Source organism: Syngnathus typhle, linkage group LG3 (assembly GCF_033458585.1).
Source record: "Syngnathus typhle isolate RoL2023-S1 ecotype Sweden linkage group LG3, RoL_Styp_1.0, whole genome shotgun sequence".
Taxonomy (NCBI): domain Eukaryota; kingdom Metazoa; phylum Chordata; class Actinopteri; order Syngnathiformes; family Syngnathidae; genus Syngnathus; species Syngnathus typhle.
In genome coordinates, this window is record NC_083740.1 from 15970793 (window position 1) to 15990594 (window position 19802).

A 19802-nucleotide genomic window follows, 5' to 3' on the forward strand; every position below is an offset into this window, starting at 1 on the left:
AATACATTTGCTGGCGACCGTTAGTCGCCATGGCGCTGTGTAACGGCTACTCGTACAATGCGAGGCAAACTTAAAGGAGTTCGCTGGAGCTGTCAATCAAACGGCGCGCACACGAAGCGAACTGCGATCGGACAAACGGCACAACAGTGGACAGTAGTAACAATGGAATGTATATACTCACTTTGTGTCAAAGACGCACACGATCACAGCAACATACTCAGTCGATTATGAGCGCACCAGAGCTGTCAATCAAACGGCGAGCACACGAAGCAAACCGCGATCGGACAAACGGCACAACAGTGGACAGTAGTAAGAATGAAATGTATATCCTCACTTTGTGTCAAAGACGCACACGGCCACAGTAACATACTCGGTCGATACCAGCAACCTTTAACTTACCGCTGCGCAAAATTGAAAATGGGTATAATGTCTAGACCCTGTCAAACGCGCACTTTTTATCGAAGTGCCTCCGGCTCCCCGGTAACGGGTTCAATAAGCCGGGGCGAAGGGACTCGTCCGTAGCTGACCACCCGAGTTAAATTAATTCTACTAGAATCAATCTAATTTCTATACGACGGCAACCCCTTTCAAATAATCCGACGCCCGAGCCGAGTAACTCAATTCGAGGCGAGTCGTCGAAATGACCGCGCCGTAATGATGGCTCCCTTCGGTTGTTTGATGCTGGTATTACGTTACGGATATTTTTTTAGATGCCTTGTTAAGACCTCAAGGATTCGTTAATTTACTAGAGCGCCCTCGCCCTAGCTGAGCTCAAGATAACTACTTCGAACCAGAGCTGACAATTCCTGATGTTAAGGATTAAAGCTGTCTTCACTTTAAAAAGAATTGGACGGATTTAAAGAATGACTATGATAGGGAAATAAAGACATTTTAAAGTTGTAATTACCGCATATAAAACCATGCTCGACATAGTTAATACGAAATAATCGATAACCGAATTAAGGCTCAAGAAGAGATTTAATGAATAAGCAAGAAAAAGAATTGCAAGTCGAATTGCAATCACCGGATGCCGATGTTTCCTGTTTTGCTCGTTCGTGCTTTTAGTATTAGCCCTTAATGTCTCCTCTCAATTTAATACATTCAGGTATGGATGGAACACCAATGTTAAATACAGGTTGGACAAAACATTGCAACATGAATCACATATATCTTGTCTAACAAAGATCAATCTCAACACATAATAGTACTTAACACAATAATGGTTTCCTCCAACTTAAACACATATATTGATATTGCTCAAGCTGTTGCATCTTAAAATTATGGCATAGCAAACTCATATTACAAAATTGTGCGTTGCTACGTGTTTGAGCAGGTCGTGTCCTCCCAATTGCTAACAGTTTAATTTATTAGATTTGTTAATTTCCATCAGGTCACCCCTATGTCAAGCTTTAACACCATCTCCTGGTGAAATTTTGAACTACCGTTTTTTTCCGTGTATAATGCGCAAAATTTAACTAATTTATTGTCCTAAAATCTCGGGTGCGCATTATACATGGGTACAAATTTTTAAATTTTTTTTTTTTTTTTTTTTTTTTGAGAAAATCATGGTACAACAAAACCAACAACAGGACTGACCGACAAAGACGTGGAACAAAAAGACAGGGTGACATTACCAAAGACAGGAACAGAAACCAAACAGACAGGGGCAGACAGGACTTAAATACAAAACACGTTACATTGATTGAGGTGACACAGGAAGGGAGGGGCGACGCGAACAGAAACTACGGCAACCAAACACATAGCAAAACTGGGGACGAGACATGACACATAATTAGAAAAATAGAAAAAACAGACAGCGCATGTCTGTTTGTTTGGCCGCATTACTTGATGCACGTCTGCGTGACGTGATAAGTTAAGGTTGTTTGACAGATCGGACGGTGTTTCCAAAAAGTTTTTTTTTTATTCGTTGTGTTATCTATTTATTTATTATTTATTGTTACTCTTATTATTTATTGTTTGTGCCTTCTTGTTTTTTATATTGCGTCGTTTACTTGTATGTCTATCGTGTAATATGTCTTGTCACCGTGGGATAGGGAAAACGTAATTTAGATCTCTTTGTGTGTCTCGGCATGTGAAGATGTTGACAATAAAGCAGACTTTGACTTTGACTTTTGACTTTGACTTTGACAATCCTAAACGTCATCGTACTGTCTTTGCAGCCAATCATATCTCAGAACAACGGAAGTGCGTTACAACATAAACACCACCGTCCCAAGACACTCTTCAACCCTGAGTTCCATAGGGGAATTCTGTGTGCAAACACCACAGTATAATATAATAATAAATGTGAATCCACTGTCTAGTCTATCTAACTTTACTTGCAGCATCCTCATAACATTGTACTTACAACATAAAAGGAGTCTGGTGACCAGACCTTCGCCCATGTACATGTCACAGAGGTATAAAATAATGCAAGGTATTAATTCTTTTTTTTGTGCACGTATGAGCACCAAATGTGCACCAAATGAGCCACAGACCGGTACCGGTCTGCAGCCCGAGGGTTGGGGACCACTGCCATAGACCACACAGGCAGCATCAAATTCACACATGAGGAAGAAAAAAAACAATGAACTAGGCTTTTTGGCCCTAGAAATTCACCACAGACAGACGGCAGTATCATACTTTAAATACACAGGAAACCCACCTACGCGGATCAATACCTTTTATGGACATCAGAGCACCCCAAAGAACACAAACTGTCACTAGCAGTGACGTGCGGTGAGGTTCATGACTGAGAAGGCACTGACGTCACTAGCACCCCCTGCCATAAGGCTGGAGGACCTTTTTTCATAGCCTCCGTAAGGTATCTTTTCAAAGCCATTTTGCTCATCTAAAGAAACATGACATTACAGACAGATGACAAAAAACACAAGATATTATATACGTCACCTTAACTACGGAAATTAGTTAATACATAAAGACAGAGAGCAGTTCTGTCTAACTGCATTGCCTGTCAACATAGGCAGCCGTGTGATTACGCAATCCTCAGAGGAGGCTAGACAGGAAGTTGGCTCCTCTGAGCGAATCGTCTTCAGTTTTAAAATAACTATAAAAATTCAGCAAGTTTGGCTCAAAATGATACAAAACTATTGAATTTAAAAGGAAAATGACTTTATAATAAAAACAACTGAATTTTTTTCGCCTTTTCATGATGGCAGGGGAGGCGCAGGGGAGCCTTGTTTCCTCTGACCGCATGTCTCTGGTCACTCGTCAGAAAACTGTACAAATGAGCCATCATAGTCACAGACAAACAGGACAGGGAAGAGGAGAAGATACACGTACACAACACTCAGAACCTGCCAATATCCAAAGAACAGGCACACAAAAAACACATCAGAAGATCAGAAACACGCTCAACAAAAACAAACCGGCCATCATAACACTGCCATATACCAGAGTCACCAAACGCATCCAAAAAGGGATGAAGAAATACAACATCAATACAACGATCAAACCACACACACAACTCAGACCGCTCTTGACCGAAAAAAAAGATAAAACCAAAACACAAATCCAACATAATATATGAAATACCATGCCTATTATGCAACAACACATACCCATGACGTCTTGTTGCAGGTGGGTAGTCAGAATATGGTGTTGGTGATGACAAGGTCATGCGCAGCACAAGACTTGAGCAGCAGTAAACCATTGCTGTTGCATTTGCCAATGCCATGCTTCCCAATGATTCCTTCCCAGGTCTGATGGTCCGTCCCCACTATGACGTTGAGGTCCCCGAGAACCAATAGCTTCTCTGATTGTGGGACTGCTGCAAAGAGAGCATCTAGTTCAGCCACTCTGTCCGGCTTATGCTTGTTACTGCAGTTACTGAGAGCTAGAAAAATCCACGTAAAATCAAGATTTAGGGGTAATTCAGTCCAACTGCAGGTGTGTGAGAGCTCAGTATTAAACAACACTGCACATTGGCACTCAGGGGAAATGTGGTGAACTTCAGGCAAAACCTTTATCACTTTAGTCCATACTGCGCCGCCATAATCAACGAAAACATACATGTCTAATGGATCTTTAAGCTCTCTGATCTGTGATTGACCCCCAAAATTGTGATTGCGTAGATCCTAAAAAATAGACTATTAACAGGCAATATATTCCTTAACGTTCTTTTTCAGGCTGGCTGTAAATGTGTGTTACAAGCCTGTTTTTCATTCCAGTTGCTGGTCTCACTGGTTTCCACATTGTTCTTGTGGGAAGAGGCAGAACTACCAATGAGCAGGTAGAACATATTTTACCATTAAATTCTTTTTTGTCTCCCTCTCTTGCTGTTCACCTCACATCACTAGTCACTGTGGATAAGGACTGAGGTAAACTCAAATAACAGCTTCCCACCAATAATTTCAACCCAAAGTGATTATTGCCTATAACAGTTTAAAACCGGGGTCACATACGTAAACGATGCCCACAGGAAGTCTAACCATTTTGTGCCCCTATTCTTGAAAAAAAACGTGGGCGGGCTGCATCTAACCTGGAGTTGGGGCTCGAAGGCAAGCGTCTGGTGACCGGGCCTTCGCCCATGGGGCCTGGCCGGGCAAAGCCCAAATAGAAAACGTGGGTCCCCCTTCCCATGGGCTCACCACCTGTGGGAGGGGCCAAAGGGGTCGGGTGCTAAGTGAGCTGGGCGGTGGCCAAAGATGGGGACCTTGGCGATCCGATCCCCGGCTGCAGAAGCTGGCTTTTGGGACATGGAATGTCACCTCTCTGGCAGGGAAGGAGCCCGAGCTGGTGTGCGAGGCAGAAAAGTTCAGACTAGACATTGTCAGATTTGCCTCCACACACAGTTTGGGTTCTGGTACAAGCCCTCTTGAGAGGGGCTGGACTCTCTTCCGCTCTGGAGTTGCCCATGGTGAGAGGCGTCGAGCAGGTGTGGGCATACTTAAAGCCCCCCGGCTTCGGGTGGGGGGACGGGTCCTGACTGTTGTTTGTGTCTATGCACCAAACGTCAGCTCAAAGTACCCACCCCTCATTGACGTGCGGTGAGATTAATGACTGGGGAGGCACTGAAGTCACGCCCCCGGTAAAATTTGTCCGACACCTAACCACGTCACAAAAAAGGTTGGGGAACGCTGCTCTAGAGTAGCTTATTTATTCTTTAATTTGAACTACCGTTTTTTTCCATGTATAATGCGCCCCCATGTATAATACGCACCCTTAAAATGGCATGTCGATGCTGGAAAAAAGCCTGTACCCATGTATAATACGCACCCAAATTTTAGGACAATAAATTAGTTAAATTTTGGGCATTATACATAGAAAAAAACGGTATTTTAATTAAAATCCCATATCAGCAGTCTTCACACATAAAAACACTCAATAAAGCACGTCAAAGTCAAAGTCAAAGTCAGCTTTATTGTCAATCTCTCCACATGTCACAACACACAAAGAGACCGAAATTACGTTTTTCTCTATCCCACGGTGACGAGACACATAACACGATAGACATACATGTACGTGACACAATATAAAAACAAGAAGGCAAAAATTCAAACAATCAATAGTAAGAGTGATGAATAAATAATAAATAAACAGATAACACAACAAACTAGAATTTTGCAATTTCTGGAGAAATTGCGTGTGAAGGCGAAATGTATGAATAACTTTTTCGGGGAATGCTGCTGAAATGAGTTGAATTACTTGAGAAATGAAGAAAATGTGGAGAAATTGTGGTGAATTTCAAAATGGAAATGTTGGAATATTTGGTAAGTGGGAAGTTGTGGAATAAGTAGGCAAACGAACAGTTTGGGTTGGAATGGGTTGAATTAGTTGAAAAATGTAGAAATTAGAGTAGAAAAACAAACTTTTGGAGAATTTGGTTGAATTTCAAAATTGGAATTTTTGGTAAGTTCGAAGTTGCGAAATAGGTAGGCAAGTGATGAACAGTTGAAAGTTGGAATGGGTTGAATCGTCTGCAAAATGTAGAAATTAGAGTAGAAAAAGTAAATTGTAGAGAATTAGGTTGAAGTTCAAATTTGAAAATGTGGAATTTTTGGTAAGTGGGAAGTTGTGAAATAGGTAGGCAAAAGATGAACAGTTGAAAGTTGGAATGTGTTGAATCGGTTGAAAAATGTAGAAACCTTTGTGGAAAATAAGGATGCTGAGGACAAAAATACTGCTGCTTTGACGTTGGGGATGTCTGGATAATCTGCAGTAAAATCGGAAACACCAAAAATAAATCCTCTATCCACATTAAAAATAAAATAACAGTTTATTTAAAGGTTGACAGAATTACATTGCATGTCCAATGAAAAAATATGCACATCTCCTAAAACTAGTTACAAATGTAAGGCTGTGTGTGCAATTGTTACAGACAGATGTTCTTTGGACAGCGGGCCAAAGAACGCTACCGTAAATTCTATCTATCAATCTAGAATGGGAATACATGCGACATCTGAGCAACATTTTCAAAATAAACCATAGTATTCCAGAATACTAAAATAAAGACAGCAGAAGTTACAAATATCCCAAAATAAGACATGGGTAAAATACCATTACTATAGATTAAAATAGATTAAAATCATATACTATACAATACATTAATACCATTAACTACACATTGAAACAATATATTTGCAACTGTATTTGCTATAAACAAAATAATAAACTGGGTCACCTGACGTTGCCTCTCTCTCTCTCTCTCTCACGTGTAACGTCAGAGTTCCAACTTGGTGTCGTGGAGCCACGCCAGCATCTCTGGTCGCAGGTCGAAGAGGCCGGCCTCTGAGGGTAGTCTCTATAGGGGGCAAATGTTGATGAAGTGGTGAAATATATTATCATAATTTAATAAAAATGAATAAAATAAACAATGATTATTTTGTGCATTTAACTTTAAACTTTAATAGTAGAACATTTTAAACAGAACAAACAAGTAACACAAAATACAAACAACAGAACAAAAAAAACAATTACCACAAAAACCCCTCTAGGGGAAGATTAGGGCCATCGGGGAATTTTTGGTTCCACTCCTCTAATGGAACCATTCTGGTGGCATTGGTGGCGTCCACAAACTCCACCTGTTCACCTTTGATTTTAAAGGCCACAAAGCGAAAGGGCTCTTCTTCCAGTTCCTGCGCAAAGAAATTTCATGACAATTTATTATGTTTGAAACACCACGAGAAAACATGATGGATGGATGGATGGATGGATGGATGGATGGATGGATGGATGGATGGATGGATGGATGGATGGATGGATGGATGGATGGATGGATGGATGGGGTTGGGTAGGTAGGTAGGTAGGTAGGTAGGTAGGTAGGTAGGTAGGTAGGTAGGTAGGTAGGTAGGTAAGTAGGTATGTAGCTTGGTTAGATATAGATATATAAACAGACAGACAGACAGATAGACAGACAGCTGTATCTGAGACAATATCCTACAAAGTTGGTGATCCAGATTTTGAGAAAACTCCTAAAGCATGAATCTGACTTCAACCTTAATGATGGTGAGCCACTGATAGCAGTGCATCCCAAGTAAATAACAGTATTGATTCAATTGAGAACACCTTTGTTTATACACATAAAAAACTGCTTGCTTTAGGTACCTTTATTACAGTATTTTCTGTGGAGTGGAGCTCCACGCCACTAGAAGATGATGTTGTCATGTGTGTCATGGACAGCCGCTGTCCAAGTTTGACATGGAAAAAGTTGGTTTCGCGCCATGTGAGGACCTTAATTTCTCCTTGATCCTGTAATGAAAATGTCAAATTAGTACTAGTTGTTGAAATGTAGATCTAGGCTTCAATTACTAAGGCAACATGATGCCCTAAGGGACCTTACTCAGGTGAAATGAGAGTGTGACAGATATCTTTACTGAGACACTCTCTCGCTCTCGCTCTCTCTCTCGCGACACAATCAACAGATTAGCATTAGCAATACGGTATCGCAATACAACAACAAAAATCTGCTATAAAACTGCTCCTCAACCAATTGTTTCTTTGCAATTGTATTTGCAATACCGTAATTATTCTAATTATCGCCCAAATTCTAATAACCGCCCTGTGTGTGTTAGCGATGGCATAAATAAAACATTGATACCTCTAATTATCGCCCATGCTGCTAAAAAAATCCCCCCAAAATTTACGTTTTCCTCCGCGACCACATGCCGACGTCATTGCGCAAGTTTAAATATGACTGATTTGACAGCGCGTTGAATGTCCCTTTTAAATAGTTTTTCTCCATAAACTATGATACAATTACACTCGTCACTCCGCGACAATATCCTCACACAATTACGTTCTCGGGGCAAGACGATCGCGTTAATATGACGTGTACAACACGTGTTATGCGACGGTAGCGTGTCGCATCGATAGAGCGTCAATTGACGCACCCCGCTGTTAGAGGTAGCTCGAAACAGCCGCTGTCCTCGTGTTAAAAACACCAGTGAGATACTACATAAGGAAAATATACATATTATCGCCCTTTTCAGTGCCCCTTGGCAATCGGACAATAATGGGTGATAATTGGAATAAATACGGTAATTTAATAAAACGGGTACCTTAAATCCACGGAAGACTTTGCTTGTAATGATTTTACACAGCCACTAAGTGTCAGTGTCGAGCAACTGAATCAAGATCGCGATCGTATTTGCAATAGAAATATAATAAAACTAGGTCACTTAAATACGCAGTTGGAAAAATATGGGGAGAAGAAAAATTAAAGTATCTATTGAATTGATACAACTAATACATTTAATATAATGACGCAATACACAATTTATACACGGACAACAAAATATAACTAAGAGGTGAAATATATGATCATAATTTAGGTTAAATTAATTCAATTTTATAAAAATAAATAAAATAAACAATGACGATTTTGTGCATTTAAATTCAAACTTTAATCATAGTACATATTAAACAGAACAACAAAGAAGTAACAAGAAACACAAACAATAGAACAAAATTTCAAACAAAATTACCACAAAAACCCCTCTGGGGGAAAATTAGGGCCCTCGGGGAATCTTTGGTTCCACTCATCCAAAGGAACCGTTTTGGTGGCATTGTTGAGGTTGACAAGCTCCACGTGTTTGCCTTTTATTTTAAAGGCCACAACATGAAACTGTTCTTCCAGTTCCTGCGCAAAGAAATGTTTTGACAATTTATTATGGGTTTAAAACACTACGAGAAAACATGATGCATGGATGGATGGATGGATGGATGGATGGATGGATGGATGGATGGATGGATGGATGGATGGATGGATGGATGAAGTTGGTTCGGTTGGGTAGGTAGGTAGGTAGGTAGGTTGGTTGGTTAGATAGATAGATAGATAGATAGATAGATAGATAGATAGATAGATAGATAGATAGATAGATAGATAGATAGATAGATAGATAGATAGATAGATAGATAGACAGGCAGACAGATAAAAAACGTAAAACCTAAAACAATTTGATTAATTTCATGAACATAATTACAACCACAATGATTTTATACAGTCAGGGAAGCAAGTAAAATTGTATGTCTTCCTGATAGAGCTGTATCTGAGACAAAATCTTACAAAATTGGTGATCCAGATTTAGAGAAAACTCTAAAGCATGATTCTGACTTCAGCCTTGATGATGATGAGCCACTGATAGCAGTTTATCTCAAGTAAATAACAGTATTGTTTAAATTTAAAATAACTTTGTTTATACACGGGAAAAAACTGCTTGCTTTAGGTACCTTTATCACAGTATTTTCTGTGGTGTGGAGCTCCACGCCATCAGAACACGTTGTCGTCATGTGCGTCATTAAAAGCCGCTGTCCAACAACTACTCGAAAAAAGTTGCTCTCCCGCCACCTGAGCACCTTTATTTCCGTTTGATCCTATAATGAAAATGTCAAATTAGTACTAGGTGTTGGAATGTAGATCTACGCTGCAATTACAAAGGCAACATGATGCCCGAAGGGACCTTACTCAGGTGAAATGAGAGGGTGATATATATCTATATTTAGACACACACATGCGCACGCACGCACACATAGTGTGAGAGAGAAAGAGAACAATCAGTTTACTTTTTTCAAATAAAAGATGCCCAATGGGACTGGCATCGCGCGTGTCAGCACCATCCTAATGGGGCGGATCTAAAAAATAAAGACAGATTAAACATCAATACTTCATGAAGGAGAGGGAGCAAAAAGAGAGAGCGTGATCTTACAGCAGAGACAATGCCGTCTGTCGTAAACAGGACACCCTCCTCATGGCTGATGTCCTTTAATTCCCTGGTAATACTTGAAGGGTACAGCAGAGCTGTCCCCTTTGCCTCCAAATCAGGCGTCACCTCCATCCCCCCAGCCACGTAAATGGTGGTGTTGTGCCGGGAGAGGAGGACCCCTTCTTCTCTTCCCCGGCCAAAATTAATAAATCGAAATGTACCTCCGACAGAGACGTTGGAGGCTAAATTTGCAAACAACACAATTTTGCAAACACGGTGGCCATCACAGAGGGCAGCCACTGTGTTAAAGTGGGAGGCCCCAGCCTGCACCGTGCCATCCTCTTTTAGGACCCATCGAGAATGTTTCTCATTTGTTTTTAAGGCCACCACTTTTGCCGTGAGAGCCGCTGGCAATTGTTGGAGGGTCCAAAGGTTTTCCATTCTGAAAAAAATAAATAAAAACAATAACTGATCGGCAGAGACATAATTACGACAGCACTTATATGTGGTTTAATTAGTCTACGTGATGACAGAAACTGATTTCATAAAAGAGCAGCCCTACCCCTTTGGAAGGATTATGGTAAGTGTGTATACCCTTCCCCAATATCTATTGTTGAATTGTTTTTGTTGTTTTTATCTATCTATCTATCTATCTATCTATCTATCTATCTATCTATCTATCTATCTATCTATCTATCTATCTATCTATCTATCTATCTATCTATCTATCTTATATCTGTTAACATTTCGTTTTTATTTATTTATTTATTTATTTAATTCCAATGGACTACTTCCAATATTGTGTATTTTGGAAGATGTTAAGAGTTGACTCCTTTGATCTACAATTTCATCCCCTACATAATTTTGGAAGCTCATACGTTGGCACCTGTGCATTTGTTCCCACGGTAAGCAAAGATTGATTTTCTATTTGTTATAGTGAAATAAACATCTGCATACTACTGCCAGAAACGGTGGTGAGAGTTGACTCTGATCTAGCCGCGCAACTCGCATGATTGACAGCGCCACGTTTTTTTTTTTCTGGCCGCGCACTAGTTCTCAGGCTTTTTCCCCACACGCGGTACAGATCAAAAGACAAGATGTACATTCACTGTCTGTCTCAAAAACTAAACCATATGAAGAAATATATTGTTCGAGAGATGCTTACTAATGGATCCATTTTTTTGAGGACATAGGTATAATAGATATAATAATATAGATTTTTAAGGTTATAGGGCTCATTTAATAGTTTTACACTTGCCGTCGTGCGCGAGGTTTATTTCGTTTCTTTTTCTTTCCTTGAATTCCAGCTAGCTCTTCTTCAACCAAATCGGTACAATTGTTATTAAACATTGTAAGAAACGGACCTGAAGACGTCTGACTCAAATTCGAATTTGAGTCAGACGTCTTCACGCGGAAAAGTGAGGATGTTACTTAATTTTCACCCAGTTTAAAGTAGTAAATACTAATTTACACAGTAACACAATGGTCTACAGTACAACAATAGACTACAAAGTGTTTATAAATGTTTTGGGAAAATCGGATTTCGGATTGGGCTGACATTGTTAAAAAGCGACTTACCTTTTCGACGTGTGGGAAAGTCTGATGGGAACTTGTGTGCGCCCCAATATCTTTGCGGGTAGTGGGAAATTTCAGTTACAGTGCAGGCTAAACAGATATGCAATATTTGCATATGCAATCGATAAAAAGAGTGTCAGACACACATTCGATAAAAAGAGTGTCAGACACACATATCCCTGTAAATTCGTCTGAAATGTGACTAAACGATTGAGTGAACATGTTTCAGCATTTTAAGATGATGTTAAGGATATACTACGATCACAGTCCTTGTGAATTCCGATTTCTATGAACGTAACACAACCCCCAACTCCGCCCCCATGCATCGTTAATATGATATTAATTACACACGGAAGAAAGACAAATACTAACTGCTAAACACATCATGTGAAATGTGATTATACGATCGAGAGCTGTCAGTCATGGTGAAAACATATTTTCGACTACAATTCTGATCGCGATTCTAAATGTCATTCTCTGCGGCCAGATGTCGTTCACCAAATATAAATTGGCAATTACTACGTGGTGAAATACATGGGCATATGAACATAATGAATTAGTATTCTTAAACGAATAAATGTCTGATTTGTGTATTTTGTAAGTTGCTGAATGTTGACTCTTATCTAGCAGCGCAAATCTGCGTGTACGCGACTTTTCTAAAATTCTAGAAAAGGTATGTACACGCAAATGTCTAGTAAATGAAATGTGAGGATATTGGAATACTTAATTAATTTTCACAAAGTTTAAAGTGGCGAGTAATAATTTCTACAGTAACACAGAAACGCAATAGTTTACAGAGCACCGGCTCTGATTGGCTACCATAACGCTGCCTTAGCAACCGCTCACATAATTGGGCGCTGCCTTAGACAACCGCTCACGTAATTGGGCGCTGCCTTAGCCAATCGCTCACCGACTTATTACGTTAACCCGGAATGTCCTGATTTTGGGACGAAATAGTTTTTTTTTTAATTGAATCAAAGAAGTAATACAAGAAATAATATAAATAACTTTCAGAAACTCTGAAAAAGTATGAATAAATTTGGCTTGACTCGAAAGTGTTCAAATTCATGTTTAAATGTTGGAAACAAAATATAATAAATCACACACGAGAAGAAAAAAAATTGTGCTTTTTGGGACGAAATACAGTTTTTTTTAATCGAATCAAAGAAGTAATGCAAGAAATAATATAAATAACTTTCAGAAACGCTGAAGACATACAAATAAAAACATATCAAGTATTTTACTGATTCAATAGATAATAAACATAAAAATGATTAACGACAACGAACAAAGACTTGAATGAGTTCAAAGTTATGTTTAAATATTGGAAACAATAAACCTAATAAAGCAAACACAACAAAAGAAAAAAATTGTTGCTTTTTCGGACTGAATACAATGTTGTTGTTTTTTTGCTGAATCAAACATGTAATGCTAGAAATAATGTAAATAACTTTTAGAAACTCTCAAGAAATAACAAAAATAATAAATAATAAACATAAAAATGATAAACGACAACAAACAAGAACAAACAAAAACAGAAAACATATCAAATGTTTTACTGATTAAATAAATAATAAACACAGTGATGATAAACAATAATGAATTAAGACTTAAATGTGTTCAAATTTACGTGTAAACATTTGACACACTAAACATAATGAACCAAACGCAAGAAAAGAAAAAGTGTGCTTTTTAGGACAAAAATGCAGTATGATTCTTTTTCCAGCTGAATCAAAGACGGCAGTGGGGAAAAAATATGCCATAAAGAAAGTCATGCTTGTGCATGGGGATGCTATTTTGTATTTTGAATGTTATGTGAAGGGGCACTGGGTAGTACGTCCGCCTCACAGTTAGGAGGGTGCGGGTTCGATTCCACCTCCGGCCCTCCATGTGTGGAGTTTGCATCTTCTCCCCGGGCTGCGTGGGTTTTCTCCGGGCACTCCAGTTTCCTCCCACATCCCAAATACATGCTTGGTAGGCCGATTGAAGACTGAAGTGCGAGTGCAAATGGTTGTATGTCTCTGTGTGCCCTGCGATAGGCTGGCAACCGGTTCAGGGTGTCCCCCGCCTACTTGCCCGATGACGGCTGGGATAGGATCCAGCACACCCGCGACCCCCGTGGGGACTAAGCGGTTCAGAAAATGGATGGATGGATGTTATGTTAATTTCAGTGTTGTTTTTTAAGAGTTTAAGTGGAACATGATTGTAGACGCTGTTATACAAAAGATAATGCAAACATAATTTGAGGCAAACATATAATAAATAAATAAATAAATAAATAAATAAATAAATAAATAAATAAATAAGTAAATAAATAAATAAATAAATAAATAAATAAATAAATGAATGAATGAATGAATGAATGAATGAATGAATGAATGAATGAATGAATGAATGAGAACAGAAAACAGACTGTATCTGAGGCTTAGTAGAGTAAAATCAGAGGCTTCCGACTGTTAAAGGCCAAGCTGTTCTTTGTCAGCATTTCTGGATGCGTGTAAAACCACAGGCAAGACCCAAGAAAATACTAAAAAAAACATAAAAGAGGTGTTGAGGAAAAGGAGGAAAATGCTTCATGAAAATGTTCCTTGTTGGTTACTCACAGAAGAATCAGAAGAAGTCCTGTGTGTTACCATGCTGGTTTGAGAGTTTGTGTTTCATGATGCTGGCCTCCCTTGTACAGGTCTTTTTGAAAGGCTCCCTGTGCTATAATATAACATCATAATTAATTCATATTTAAAAATCACATTACAATACAGTCATACATCAAGCATATGTACAACTTGTGTCCATCTTGAGTGAATGATATGAACACATACAATTTGGAATGACAATTACTTACGTGTTGCTTGGAGTCAATAGAAAAGGAGAATAACACTGGTCCCATGGATCTTCTTAAAATTTCGGTCATTTTTTTGGCGAGACAGGCCAGGTCTCATCAAGGCTGAGTACCAAGGTGGCCAAGGTGGTCTAGACAAATGGAGCATGTGGAGCCACACGCAACATAAATAACTGAAGAAGAAAAAACATAGAGGTGGTTGAGGACATGAGTTGAAAAAGACATTCAAAATTAAAGAGAGTGTTTTGTGACAATAGTCAATAATAATTGGCTACTTACAGAGGAATGTGAAGTCCTGCTTCTTGCCACCCTGGTTTGGGAGTCTCTCTCTCTCTCTCTCTCTCTCTCTCTCTCTCTCTCTCTCTCTCTCTCTCGTGTAACGTCAGAGCTCCAACTTGGTGTCGTGGAGCCATACCAGCATCTCTGGTCCCAGGTCGAAGAGGCCGGCCTGTGAGGGTGGTCTATATAGGGGACAGGTGTTGATGATGTGGTCGGCTGTCTGCTCGGGGTCTCCGCACTCGCATGCCGCACTGTCCGCCAGTCCTCACTAGACATGTTGAAGCGCCCAACACCAGTTCTTAAGCGGTTCAGTGTGGTCCACTGCTGGCGAGGTAGTTCGTCTCCTCCTATGGCGCCGTCTCCTGGTTCCCAGACATAACGGTGCATGAGGGAGGGGCCAGCTGCCTCCCACTCCAGCTTATGCTGCTGCCAGCCAGGCATCTCTGGAGATGTCTTCAGGGATGGAATTGAGCATCTCTTGTGCTGCCATGTTGTAGGGGTGGCGTGCCTTGAGTCTGCTTGGGAGTCATTGGTCCATGATGAATGTTTTTGCATGCTCAAGGTCTTTGTGGAGAAAAAAGGACAATACAGCAAAATTGATTGAAAATGTATGATTCTACAGAGGGCTTACACAAGTTTAACTATAAATTACAACATGTTACAATGTTATAATTACATTACAATAAGGTGATATGTCATGCCTACCTCTGGCCTCCATTCTGGGATGAACTGCTTTCGCCAGATAAAAACTGTTAAAATACAAAAGAGTGAAATAGCAGCATTTACTGTCTTTAGAAAGAGAGGAAAAAACACGTTTCATGACGAGCAACTTACCTCATCTGTTTTCTGTTCTCGCCTTGAAAAAAATTCAAAATAAAAATTCTAAACAATTAAAAAATTCAAGTGTAAAAGGCCTTCCCTTAACTCATCTTTAAAATTTGATTGTAAAATAAAGGTTTAAAAGGTTAAAATTCGATTGTAAAATAAAGGTTTAAAAGGTTAAAATTTGATTGTAAAATAAAGGTTTAAAAGGTTAAAATTTGATTGTAAAATAAAGGTTTAAAAGGTTAAAATTTGATCGTAAAATTAAGGTTTAAAAAGTTAAAAAGTCTCCTCTCAACCATAAGTTAATTTAAAAATGTAAAAAGTTAAAAGTTTTAAAAGTTAAAATTTAAAAAAATAAAAGTAACATTTTTAAAAATTAAAATGTTGAGCTAAGGGAAGGCTTTTTAAAAATAAAAAGTTGAGTTAAGGGAAGGTTTTTTAAAAATTAAAAAGTTGAGTTAAGGGAAGGCTTTTTGAAATTTTAAAAAGCCTTTGCCTTCCCTTAACTCAACGTGATTCCTCACCGACCCCCAACCACTATCTCAACCTACAGGACTATCTTCCCACCATAGACATGAGGTCAGCCAGATTTATCCTATCTGCAGAAAACATAAAGTATGTCATACATATAGGTCTGTAGTTATTATTAATTTTTGATTTTCAGGTTTCTTTCATTTGTCATTTTGAGCAACCTTCGCCCCAGATCCCATCTCACCTAAAGGCACCAAATCATCCACCACATCCCACCACTAATATTATGCACCCACACCACATCCCACCACTAATACTATGCACCCACCACTAATATTATACACTTACGACAACGTTCACGTTCTGATTTCCATCCTTTTTGCAAATGCTGAACCACATCATTTAGCTGTGACTTACCTTTCAGTGGCCAAAACACAGAAAACAGGATTGTGATAGCTGTAGTACGTTTGCAAGACACCTGAATGAAGAGCACACTGAGGTCGAGAGACAAAAATTAGGTCAAGCAATGTGTTTTTGTCAGTGGTAGCAGTGGTTATGAGTGGCGTGTAACCTGTTGAGCGAAACAAATCGAGAATGGGCTTGAACGAGGCAGATAGCATATCTTCATTAAAATCTCCACATACCAAGATCTGATGATGGTCCATTACTTCAAGGTACCGCAAGAGATTTCCCAAGCTTGGCAGAAAAGTGCGCAGACTGTTGCCTGGAGGCCTGTAAACGGCAGCAATCAACACATTGAGGGGAGCTTCAAGTTTCACCACGACAAATTCAATGTCGGTCACACCCTGTATGTATTTCTTTTCCTGGGCTGCAATGTGACTTTTGACACAAATACCTACGCCGCCACCAAGTTTCGTTGCCAAGTCAGGACAGTTTGTGTAAGAATCTCTTCGGTTCCTGTGAAACATTGTGAAGCCTTCCAAGCAGGCACGTCCATCAGCCACAGATCCTTGAAGGTGTGTCTCTGTGAAGCACAAAACATCAGCAAAGCGCAGCTCGTGGTGGCACCTGATGTCCTGCACATGACAAGACAGCCCTTCGGTGTTATGATGGATGACAACCAGGTGATTTGCCCGATCTACCGACGGCATCACGTGAAGGAGGGGCATCACGCTCTCCAAAGAATCCTCTGCCATCTCAGCAAGAGCAGCAGTGATTTCTGGATTTGCATGAAGTCTTCTCTCGTCCATATGCAGAATATGCAGACCGCTGAGCGAAGTCACTCTACTCAGAGCTACGTACCCCATGCCGTGTTCGAAAACGCCTTTCAGCGAAACAGCAGCCTCTGATGTTGTCATGCCTTGTACCTTGTGGATCGTGCAGGCAAAAGCAAGCTTGATGGGAAACTGTCGGCGGGTCACTCCAGGCTTTTTCAGCTTTTCCTCCTGTCTGTCAATGTACACACGGTTAGCGGCACGCGCTGTGTTACTCACATGATCAAGTTCCAACCCAACTTTCTTTACACGGGCTTCATTCGGATAGTTGACCAATTCCACAATTTTTCCAAACGTCCCGTTGCACAGACCTGCTTGAACATCAAAATTACGCGTGAGCATTACACGAGCACCGAGGGCAACTCTGATCGAGTCCGGGAGCTCGCTCTTAGCGCCTTGCACAGGGAAAGTTTGCCTCGCCATTCTGCCAGTTTGTTTGTCCTTCTTGTAGTCATCTGCATCAATTTGTACAATGTCCTTATGAAGCAGATCCAGCATCGCAGAGTTATGGCCATCTACCTGTTTATTGGTGGCAAAAACATGCAGAATATGACTTGGACACATTTCTGGAGAAGTGTACCTCGTAGCAAGAAGAGCTCTGTCCAGTTCCGAAAGTTCATCAGACTTTTCTTTCACCCGGAGTCGGTTCAGCAGTTCGGCAAAGGCAACATCGTCTTTCTGCCTCATGATGGCGGTGAGCGTGATCTTTTTGAAGTTGTCCCGCCAGTGGTCCAGCCGAGTGGGATCGTACACGCATAGCGGTTTGGACTGTCTCACGGGAGGGAGCTGAAAGAAATCTCCAACAGCAAGAACAGACATGCCACCAAAAGGTAAATTGATGCCTTTGATTTGTATCAACCTGGCATTCACGTAGGCAAAGAGGTCTTTGGACACCATGGAAATCTCGTCGATGATGAGTATTTGGGCGATCGACAGCTCGGCTCTGACTTCGTCCAGTTTATTGCCCAGGCCGTGGTACGGGGGTTTGAGACTTCTCGGCAGTTTGAGCAGACAATGCAAAGTTGTCCCAGAAATGTTGAATGCCGCCGTGCCAGTGAAGGCTGCGAGAACGACCGTCTGTTTGGAAATGTCGGCCTCCTCAGCCAGTCGTGGTAGTCTCTGCAGTATTTTGGTAGACTCTGTGTAGATACACTTGATGAGATGCGATTTGCCGGTCCCGGCGCCACCGTTGATGTGGTAGAAGAACTGCTCGATGGGCTTTGAGCTACACACACGTTTTATGCACCAATCTCTGACCTTGTAGAAAACAGACGCTTGCTTTTGGTTCAGGTTCCGATACATGTCACGTAACACTGCGGGATCGATGGCAGCAGCTTCTGTCGCAATGGAAATTTCAGACGTTTCTGACCTCACGTTATAGTCCGGGACATTGTCCTCCACGTTGTCATTTGGTTCATCTCTTGCGTTGTTTTCCTCAATGCATTCGAGTCTTTGCAACTCGCTCTCAGGAGCCAGGTGGCACCATTCGTTTATGACGAGCCCGCTCTCCTCCACCTCTTGGATGGCATCGTCAATGTCTTTACTGTGCTTCTCATACCTTTCTCTGTTCCTGTTGACAATTTCGCACACACGCTCCACAGAGTCGTTATATGGTAACTGTACACAGGCATGATCATGAAACAACTGATATGAGGGACAGCGTTCAGATTTTAACTGGCAATTAGCACGATGAGGCAGGTACAGCTTGAGCAAGGAGCAGTAATATTCCTCTGGATTCTTTTGTTCAGAGAATTTGCAGTATTTGATGACCGCAGCTTTTTCTTTTCTTTTCTGGACAAAGCCCATGTCGTTCAGCAGAGGCAAAACATTTTTCCCTTTTACCTGTTTGCCATAAACAATTCTGCATGTTGATGCAAAATCGGCCAAGCACATCACTTCAAAGTCCTTCGTTTGGGGTCTGCTTTTATATTTGTCTGGCAGGCCAGTCATCCACACTTCATGAGACTCCTGCGTTTTGCCCTCAAGGAGCGAAAGAGGATAACTCATTTTCAGCGGATTGTCACTCGTTTGTACAAATACCACACTGCGAGAGGACTGTTTCATATGCAAGCCGCACGCGCGTGCGACACACTCCTGAGCACTCACTTCTCTTTTCTTTGAGTACGCTTGCATGATTTGTTTCATTTCATCGCTCTCATTGACATTTTCATTGCGTGAGTTTTCAATAACAGATTTCAGGTATTGACTCAAACCGTGTTCAGCTTTGCTGATGTAGCTGCAGATGTATGCGATGCACGAATAGGCATTCAGAATGTACTGGATGTCCAAGTTGGCATCCCAGGCAAGAAGCAAATGGCGGTTGTAGTTGTTCACCCAGCAGTCTTTTGGATCTCGCTTGAGCACAACAGAACTCTTTGAGGCGGTCATGTACAAACATTCCACGTACTCGGCATC

At 40.6% G+C, this 19802-nt stretch overlaps 1 long non-coding RNA gene across 1 annotated transcript; it reads right to left on the bottom strand.

The window, feature by feature from the left end:
- Positions 1–6644: 6644 nt before the first annotated feature.
- LOC133152009 (uncharacterized) lies at positions 6645–7704 on the bottom strand. Its single transcript, XR_009714030.1, has 3 exons — positions 7567–7704; positions 6940–7097; positions 6645–6763 (listed from the first exon to the last, which is right to left on the bottom strand). It is a non-coding gene; the product is annotated as an uncharacterized LOC133152009 (long non-coding RNA).
- Between the last annotated feature and the right edge of the window lie 12098 nt (positions 7705–19802).